The sequence below is a fragment of the Vicia villosa genome, linkage group LG3, assembly GCF_029867415.1.
Source record: "Vicia villosa cultivar HV-30 ecotype Madison, WI linkage group LG3, Vvil1.0, whole genome shotgun sequence".
Lineage (NCBI taxonomy): Eukaryota > Viridiplantae > Streptophyta > Magnoliopsida > Fabales > Fabaceae > Vicia > Vicia villosa.
Genome location: NC_081182.1, coordinates 109,681,206 through 109,692,806, shown reverse-complemented (window position 1 = coordinate 109,692,806; position 11,601 = coordinate 109,681,206).

Below are 11,601 nucleotides of genomic sequence, written 5' to 3'. Positions count from 1 at the left end.
ATTCGAACTTAAATGTACATATATTGCACTTATGACTATATGTGAGAATAACTCAGACCAACTAACAAGGGTTTATTCCCTAACTTACACAGATCTAGGTCAAACCAATTTTTTTTAAATAAAAAAGGCCTACACTTATTTATAAGCTTATTCAGTTAAAAAGGCTAGACTTCGGGCCACTAAAAAAACTTTGTAATCCTATCAGGTCGATCTATTTAAATAAGTATAAATAATTTTATTATTATTGTTATATATTATATAGTATACTTTGAATTAAAATACAAAAAAAAAAACGTAGTTATTTTGACGAACTTATGAAACTGAGATGAAAACACCTTATGAACAATGTCATAAATTTTTAGATAAACTCGGATAAGTCAATGCAAACAAACTTTTATTATCATTGATCTTATAGTTTTTTATTCTATATTAACATTAATTGAATTGCTTATTTACATGTGTTCAAATAAAATAGGCTTTTATTTAGGCTAGCAGGAAAATTAGGCCTTCAAAAAGGCTAGACTCGAGCCTAAAAATAAGTCTATGAGAGGCTACACTATAAGCTTAAATTTTTATATTTTTAGTAGGTCAGGCTTAAGCTTGGCAAAGTCTAACTCAACCCAACTTATTTCCACCCCTACTTATGACTAATTGACAAAAATATCCCACAAAATTTGATAATAAAGGTCAATTTCAATCCCCATTAAGAATGTCGATTGATTGGGACAATCATCCTAATGATCCTTAATGAGTTTTAGATATTGAAAGGCCAAAGGTGTGAAGACAAGTCTCTTATGAGGATGTTTTGATGAAGACAAATGTATGGAAGAAGAGAAAGAATCAACAATGAAATGAAGTTTCAAGTCAAGTTTAAAAGTCTCTTAGCAAATATGATTCAAAGATATGGTTTAAGGAAATAAAATGGTCAAGCTATGGAATTTGGAAGGTAATCAAGTTAAGCCAATGTGCAATATGTTTTTCATATGATATAGACCTTAGATGCTCAAAGAAAAAAAATCCAAACTCAATTTTTACTTTGTTTTCAAAATGGCAAAAATTGACATTTTCAAACTTTTAAAATTTTTCTAAGTCCCTATATAATAATTGATTATCTTGGCCTCTGTTTGAAGCGCAACTTGAGTTTTCACTAAGGTTAATCGATGACCCATCTTGTCCAATCGATTAACGATTTCAAATCTTTCAATTTGTTGAACGTTGTATGAAGGGCAAGGCCGGTTCAACTGGCCCGGAGGCCCCGTTCAAATTTTTAAAATAGGACTAAATTTAAGAAAATACAAATTTGAAAATTATTATTTTACACCTGTTTTTTTTTAAATGATACAAAATGATTGATGCTGGAAAATAAATTAAAATTTTACACCTGTTTTTTTAAAAAAATAGGTGTAAAATCTACTATTTTTGTAATTAAAAAAAATTGCCCCTCAAAATTTGAGGCCCAGTGTTGTAGCACATGCTGCACCTGGGGAAGGTCGGCCCTGATGAAGGGTAATCAATTATCCTACATAGGTAAATCAATTACCCTCTATATCAATTTGAAAAATATTAAACCAATGCATCACCTCTTTATCTCTAATGATCATAGAACCTTTTCATAAGCATTTCATTTTATCATAAAAAAATTTCAAACATTATTTTTGGAAATTCAAGAGGTACATGGTTCATTAGAGGGATTTTTTAAATTCAAACTCACATTTTTCCTGACAGAATTTACTGTGTTCAAAATGTTTCATAAAAACTTTTTCTACTGCATAATTTTTATATCCGATAAAGAGTTTCATCTTCTTCTTTGAGCACTTGAGTTATATATCATTTGATCATATTGTTTTGGTAAAGGGAAGAATAATTTCTTCAAGTGTTTGAAAAGTGTCCAAACACATTAGTAATCAAACTAGTTCATATGTGTATCAGTATTCGGTAACTTGTGTACCAGGTTGTTGGCAACAAGAGTGTTAGAGAAAAATTAAAGTAGGGTTTTTCTATTTGTATTTTCATTAGGTGGGGTGCCTATGTGATTGTGTTAGAAAGTTAAAAGAGTCTTGGGGATCGGTTGCAACATTTCTAACATAGTGAAATCTTTCATGGGGAGTGAGGGGACTAGAGTACCCTTGTTTGGAAAAGGGAACCATGATATATCTCGTGTTCTTTAGATTTCAACATTTGTTTTTCTGCACTTTAATTTTCAAGTTCATCAAAAAGTTCAGGAAAAATAAGAACACAGGAATCTTCGCCTAAAATAGAGAAAATACCGTTAAACCTAATTCACCCCCTTGAAGATTAGCAAGTGACAGTGGCAAAGCAATCCAAGAAATACCATTAATGATTTTTCATAATGATCACTACGACTCAAATGGGACAATAAGGTGTCCATTTGCCTTTTTTATTTATTTTTCTCTAAGTTAGATCATGTCTTAGTTTTAATTGATATTTATGTTTGCATGTGTTATAGTCTAATAACTGATTTGGAGTTCAATATTATTGTTTAAAGCTTATATCTTATTTTATTGCATATATAATCTAAAAATCCTAGTACTATATATACTTACTTATTTGGGATTTTTGTCTTTACACTACAATGTAAGTGAAAGTTTTGAAGTGTGAGAAATTGAGATTCTTAGTGGTGTAATAATATTTGGCGGCGATTTTGATATGAGATTATGTTGACACGAATCTAGCAGTGGTGTTATGGTTATGTGGCAAAAAATTTATTTGAGTGTCCATATAAATGACATTAAAATCGACAGCATCCATTTTATGAAATAAGTATCGAGGCAAGTTAAGATCGGAATGTTCAGGGTTGGAGGCAGTTTGAAAAAAATGAGAAGCAACTTTGAATTTTTTGGCGTTGTCTAAGGTATCTAGATCAAATTTTGAGAATAATCGTTGTTGGCTATTATCGTGATGAAATGTTAGTATATGGATATGTTTAAGGCGACTTCTGTTTGAGGTGATTAACATATTGAATGTTGTGGTTGGAAGAGACAATAAGTGGTGGCATCTGCCGCTACCCGCGAAAATTAACAAAGTCGCCACTAACATATTTATCCTGAAAAGGAAGGGAATGCCAGCAAACCACAAAACAAAACAACAGTCTCACGACCAGAGAAGAAGGGCAAGGGAGTCGGTTACGCGAGGGGAAGGTGTTAGCACCCCACGCGCCCATCGTACTCGATGGTATCCACACTTGTGTCTAAATCTAAGGGTGTGTATGCGTTAATCTGGACTAAAATGCATGCAAAATGTAGGGAAAAGAAAGAGTTATACTCGCACGGGCCCTACGCCGCTGCCTACGTATCCTTTTTGAGGAATCAAAGGTACCGTAGCTCGGCTAACTAGTTTCTGTTTGTTTTGTGTTTTTTAGGTGAACGAGTTACATTCACACTCCGCTGCTCGACCTTTGGAGACTTATGCTGGGAATGGAGCGGAAATAACAAGCTCTTAAGAAAAGAAAATCAAAGAGTGTGGTTTGTGTTTTAAAGAATGCATGGGGAAAACCTAAGCTAAGGGGGAAAGCTTGCTACCTAATGTTATCATACAAAGGGTACAAGTCTAAACTAAACTAACAACCTACGAGGAAAGGGAAAGCAAACAAGAGTATCACACAAACGAGCTCCGCTCGTAAAGCAAACAAACCAACGGCACTGGCCGAATGGTAGAAAAGCGGTCCCGCCATAGCCAAGGGGAGAGAATCACCCGAGTCAACCAAGCATTAGACCTCGCAAAAATGATCGGGCCATAGACAAGAGGAACAAGTCCCTCTCTGCAACCAAGCCGTCACGGATCAGAAAGGAAAACGGTACGTGCGTACACCGAGCATCAACGTCGAGCAACGCGAGCTATAGGAAATGCGGGGGTCCGACTGCATGAACCCTTTTCCTGAAATACTCGATAACAAGATCTTGTGCAGGTTCAGAAGCGAGCCATGCGTAGCGTGCGCATACTGAACAGACTCGATGAGACTAGGCGGGGGTTGATTACTAACCCTTTCTGCATGCCTTCCAAGAGGACTTAACGGAGTGCCATATAGGACTTATTACACCGTGACTCCCTGCCGCAAAGCACAAATGTAAACACACCAACAAAAACAGAGCCTCTTTCGAGGGCTTGGCCAGATGCATGTCTAGGTCCTACTTCTCATGTTAAAGGATGATGCGAGAAAGCGATAAATTGCGGGAAAAATAAAATGAAACGGGATCAATACCAAACGGATGATGATCCGTAAAGTAAAGCGAAGGGAGTGAAGAAACTAGGATCCCGCGAGCGAGCTAGCAAAGCAAAAGCAAATAGTCAGCACACCGATTAGCCACGAAAGCTGTAACACCCTCCTAAAACCCCGCAGAATATCAATTAAAATTCAGAGTAAAACATGAAAAGGGTATTACAACTTCAAAATATTTAAAACATTAAGCCATGCCATGCCTTATGAGGAACTTCAGAAACACATTATTCAGTAATTATGTTAACACAGCGGAATTTATCTCAAACTGAATAAATATAAACATCGGGATTCACATCCAAATTCACCGATCCAAACCAACAAAACATTATTCCACATAAGAAATAATCCATCAATCAAATACTAAAACATATGTTTCCCCCAGTGTTACAAGACCAGAGCATGACACCGACACAACCATACTAATGAAGTAACTCTACGAGTTATCCTCACCCAACACAAGCCGCTAATCTTTAATCTGAAAAATAATCAACAGTAAGGGTGAGTCTCATTCACATTTAACCAATGTTATAAGTTATAAATAATAAAATATTCAATCACATATTATTCACCCAATTACAGTTATGATCAGATTCAGGCTATACACACATACACCAAATACAACAATTGGCCAAACCCACAATATTATAACATTGGACAACTTCCATTCATGTTATAATATATCAAACACCTAATGCAACGCAACTACATGCATGTGGTACCAAACATGGGATAACCCATCTCACCGATCCACCACCATAAAGATTCGGCTACTTCTCTCACTAATTCCACACAACGGGAATTAGTTACCGCTGTCCCACCACCATAAGGGATACAACCCACAACAAAATGCTTTATGAATGGATGCACACATATCACATACTTACAACACCACCGATCCGATGAACAACATTGTCTCACATAACTCAACATAGTTATCACCAACAAGTATGTACATGTATCATGCACTATTCATAAAAATCAATCATCATCACACAATCAAAACAATCACCACATGATCACATTATCAACATTATAATCATGTTAACACAATATCACCACTTCAATCATATGAACAACATTATCATATCTCGATTCACCACACAGTGCATACGACAATAATACACTCCACCATTATGTACCAAGTACATCAAATCCACACAACAACAACATGAGATTTACATCACCATAATACCTCGTATAACACATCCATCACAATTCAACATCTTGAATTATCCACCATTGGTATAACATACATTCATCATGTAACAATCACAACAATACATAGAACTTATCATTTATCAATTCCATGTATCTCAATTAGCACATAATACACAATACCCATACATGTTATTCTTAAATAACATTAATCCACGACATACACAGATACAATTACATGTCATTTTCAAAGCCACATAATAATTAAATTATCTAGTGCTAATTAATTTATTTTAATCATAAAGAGCATTTCATTAGCTTCGTAACGCTTCGAACGGCACCCAAAACGGACTTACGGATCAAAAGTTATGAGTTTTATAAAAACAAGTATTTTTCAAAAACGTACAGCGGTAACCGATTACCCAAACACCAGTAACCGGTTACTGAAACTCAAAAACTCAAATTTGCTGTTTTTACTATGGGTAATCGATTACCCACCCTACGGTAACCGATTACTTCGAGTCTGCAACCCAAAATCACCATTTTTACAGCACCTGCATCATTCCAAACCATACCAGAACGTACCATAACGTATTGCAACATCAAACAACATCAAAAAACACAATTTGGCATGTTTATAACTCATTTCAAACATCCAATTACTACCATACACAACCAATGCAAACAATTCAACAATTCTTCCAAAACCTAACATCCTAAAACCTAAACATAACCCAATTGAATCCAACAACATGCTCAATCTATCCTACTATCTATAATCTCATAATAGAAGTTAAATGGAAGAGTCCCCCCTTACCTGAAGGTTGATTCTTCGTTCTTCCTCGCGTCGCACTTCCTCGCTTCTCTGCTCTTTCACGTTCAGACTTCTCTTCTCTTTTGGTTCTATCCTCACAAATCCTTCTTTTTTTCTATTTTATGAAAATAAGTATATTATTAGCAATGGGCTTCACAAATGACACCCCTTTTCTACTAAAAGCAACACTGGCCCATTAGCCTTATTTTCCATAATTCTCCAATAAATCTAATAAAATGCCAAATAATTCCAATAAATAATTTAATTTCAATTTAAATTAATTAAGGGAAAACATGGGGTGTTACAACTTTCCCCCACTAAAAGAGTTTTCGTCCTCGAAAACATACCTCAAGTGAAGAGTTCCAGATAGGAGTCCTCCACCTGACTCTCCAGTTCCCAAGTCACATTTCCATCTGTCGGTCCTTCCCAAACTACCCTGACCAATGCTATCTATTTACCGCGAAATTACTTCAACTTTCTATTTTTGATCCTCAAAATTCATCTGATATAACCGATAGAAAGCATGTCTCATGCATTCAAATCTCAACTCTTACGTCACATTTGACCATCCAAAGGTGTACCGCTCGTTATACCCCTAAAAGGTTAACAACAATGGGACATTGAGGTACAACCCATACAATACGGTGAATGACTGAATAAGACATGAATGGTCACCCAACGCATAATCACAGTTGTACACTATTCTTCATCGTTCTACCTTAGAATCAAATTCATCCTCAAACTGAAAGAGAACTCAACATCCACGTCAGCAAGATGTATAACATTGCTCTAACCTCTCTATCTTAGAAGGTTATACATACGCACTAGGATCCCATCCTAGAAAGCGAGATCACAACCTTACTTAGGACAAGAACCTTTCTACAATCCTGTCCGCCCTTCTCAATATCCTACTACTTAATATCACTGTCATTAGGACATTAACTTATATGCATATGTGAACAAGGTTGTCATTCAACACTTATATAGATTTCCGCTGCACACGTTGTGCAAAATAATTCCTTACCCATAACATGATCACACCTGATCAACACCGCAGTAATACATTCCATCTAACGAACGTACCAACCTTAAACATACTTTTCCATTTGAGCGATAACATAATACTAACACTTTTCACCAACTACTTCCTTCAAGAAAACTCAATAATCGTATTCCTCATATCATTAAATTTCAACTATCTGACTCCTCTCAAGTCAGACCAACAATTATCCAACACGTTACATTTCATTCCCGCTGCACTGCTCTGATTACTCATTACAATCATCATTACCAATTAGATTTTCGAGTTTTTACCCAATACTGGCCCTCTTTACTCATTCGTTCAAGAATCATTATTTACCATACATGGTACCAATCTACCACTTAGCAATACTTACTCGTACTCAAAAAAAATTCCTGCTTTACTTTATCTATAAAAAAAATTCTAACCATCAGAACAAGTACACACAAGTAGTTATAATCACACCCATCAACCTCAATATACCATTGCTTACGAAATAGCTAAAACTGAGTCCCGCTCTTCTCTAAGAATTAAATTTACTTCGTCCTTCTTAGAGTATAATTCCTCATTATATTTGGAATCTACAATAACATCTTACAACAGCACAAAATTATTATAGCATCATATAGTATTAACTCATCGTCTTAACTTCGCCGAATACATACTCGTTAACTACGTACAGCCACGATAACATATTCATCATCTCGGCAATTATTCAAAAGGGTTCTAATTCTATGGTACAACATCCTTACATCCACTAGATCCCAAATCCAACATATAGATCAATACATATTCTCTACGTAGGCTTCCGACATATTACTTCCTCACTGCCCACGAGTAGTACTCATAACATTACTCCACATCACACTTTTGCTGTGCGACTCCGGTTACCCGTCTTAAGTCACCAACCAATATGTTGCACTCTTTCATATTCATCTCTTCATAAGTTCACACAACATGATGAGTGATTATTCTCACGGCTTAGTATTCATCACATCTTATACCATTAAGGTAACAAAACAAGCTCATCTAATTTATATGATTCCGTCTACTATCAACAAGAGATTAAGGGTGATCAAGTCCTCAATTTGTCAATAGTTAGCCAACAACCATATTTAAGCATAAACTGTCGTTACTACATAATAGTGTCCTTCCTGAGTTTGCACTCAAACTCATTAATATCATCATAATCCAATAGTTCGCTCTTAGTCTTTATAACTCGCACACTTCCCTCTCATTGGATCTTGTCAGTGAGATACCAACATCCAAACATTTTACATAACCTGCTTCATAGTCACTTAGCATCACACACCTGTTAAGTACTTCCAACTTCATAATCACTAATATACTGGTACCTTTCTATTCATTTCGTTCTGAATCAAATTCCTCATCTTAGCAAAAGACCGCGATAACATTCATAACAAGTAGTTTTACTCTAAATTCCATGACATCTTTCACGCCCAAATATCATTCCACTCGACATCTCAACAAAGTCTTCCTCACATCAACAGGTGTTAGAAATTCTCTACAATTCTTCTTTTATACCTATCGTTACTTTATCATCGCAAATACGACTCCAAGAGTTCTAAAGTTTATTCCACCTTTACTACTAATTCACTTCTCACTAAAATCCATCAGTACTCAAATCATCTTTATGACCGAACATTTCATCAACTTATTCATCAACAACATGTTCTACTCAATTTTGTTTCAAACAATCACGATAGTAGGCATTCTTGTTCAACAAGTTTCACGCTTCCATAACCGACTTCAGAACCTCTCCTCATAGGATCACTCTACTGCATTTATAACCCTCCCATAAGGTAGAACATAATTTCTCTTCTTCGTAGGTTCAAACGGCATATAATTCCGACACTCGGAACTCAAGATATGAATTTTCCAATCTTTATCCGAAAATGCAACACCGACGCCATGCAGCGACACTTTAAACGATATTTTCAAAACTCCTCAAACGGTACACTTAATTTCTAAAATTAATTCTCGACAAGCCTTTAATTATTCCTTCAATCCATTCAACTCTGACACTGACATCCCGTGCAGTACCCGCTAACAAGTCTAGTTCTAAGGGCAAGTGTAACCGTAACTTCACCTCTTTCCAACGTCATCCTGTCACAATTAAATATGTTACAGCTTCTGCAACCATTTTTATGACAAATTTTATCTTGTTAGCTTTCCGACGCTTCAAACGGAACTCAAATCTGATGTCCAGAACTCCAGTTATGAATTTTCGAAGTTTCATAACGATTCGGCAATTTTCCCGCGTTTTGCTTGCGAAAATTCCACTTTGAAACTCATCCTCTTCAAATCAATCACGTTTTAAACATCCCCTTATCATATCTCTTCACTTCCAAACATTCTTATAACTTGAGCAACACATCCCATCGCCGAAGTGCGATTTCTGAAACATTACGACCATAATCCTCTTTGCAAACTTGCAACTGAACCTCTTCCGAGATGCAAGGCTACTCAACTGACAACTTTGCAGTCCACCAGCAGAGCTGATACATTGCAACTTCCTAATTTCCTCTCCTACAAATAATCATCAATTACCTCTAATAATCTTCCTTCAAGATGTTCCAACTTAATTACCAGTCAAGTCTTAATTCCAAGTCACCTTCGATTCGGGAAACAACCAACTCCAACAACACTTGCACTGTTGCCAATAACATTCTACTGAACCATCATCTTACAACTGAAACATAACCAAGAAGCGAAGCTTCTCCCCCACTTGTTTCAATCCAACACCTGCAACAAAACAAACAAGTACCGACAGTGATTCACTCACATGTCGTGTACCAAGGGATAAAACGCCGACAGTACACAACTGTCGCGCAACTCAACTGACTCGACAACTGGCCGGACGGACCGACAATTGGCCGAAGGACTTAACGGAGTTCTATATAGGACTTATTACACCGTGACTCCCTGCCACAAAGCACAAATGTAAACACACCAACAAAAACAGAGCCTCTTTCGAGGGCTTGGCCAGATGCATGTCTAGGTCCTACTTCTCATGTTAAAGGATGATGCAAGAAAGCGATAAATTGCGGGAAAAAATAAAATGAAACGGGATCAATACCAAACGGATGATGATCCGTAAACTAAAGCGAAGAGAGTGAAGAAACTAGGATCCCGCGAGCGAGCGAGCTAGCAAAGCAAAAGCAAATAGTCAGCACACCGATTAGCCACGAAAGCTGTAACACCCTCCTAAAACCCCGCAGAATATCAATTAAAATTCAGATTAAAACATGAAAAGGGTATTACAACTTCAAAATATTTAAAACATTAAGCCATGCCATGCCTTATGAGGAACTTCAGAAATACATTATTCAGTAATTATGTTAACACAGCGGAATTGATCTCAAACTGAATAAATATAAAACATCGGGATTCACATCCAAATTCACCGATCCAAACCAACAAAACATTATTCCACATAAGAAATAATACATCAATCAAATGCTAAAACAGACGTTTCCCCCAGTGTTACAAGACCAGAGCATGACACCGACACAACCATACTAACGAAGTAACTCTACGAGTTATCCTCACCCAGCACAAGCCGCTAATCTTTAATCTGAAAAATAATCAACAGTAAGGGTGAGTCTCATTCACATTTAACCAATGTTATAAGATATAAATAATAAAATATTCAATCACATATTATTCACCCAATTACAGTTATGATCAGATTCAGGCTATACACACATACACCAAATACAACAATTGGCCAAACCCACAATATTATAACATTGGACAACTTCCATTCATGTTATAATATATCAAACACCTAATGCAATGCAACTACATGCATGTGGTACCAAACATGGGATAACTCATCTCACCGATCCACCACCATAAAGATTCGGCTACTTCTCTCACTAATTCCACACAATGGGAATTAGCTACCGCTGTCCCACAACCATAAGGGATACAACCCACAACAAAATGCTTTTATGAATGGATGCACACATATCACATACTTACAACACCACCGATCCGATGAACAACATAGTCTCACATAACTCAACATAGTTATCACCAACAAGTATGTACATGTATCATGCACTATTCATAAAAATCAATCATCATCACACAATCAAAACAATCACCACATGATCACATTATCAACATTATAATCATGTTAACACAATATCGCCACTTCAATCATATGAACAACATTATCATATCTCGATTCACCACACAGTGCATACGACAATAATACACTCCACCATTATGTACCAAGTACATCAAATCCACACAACAACAACATGAGATTTACATCACCATAATACCTCGTATAACACATCCATCACAATTCAACATCTTGAATTATCCACCATTGGTATAACA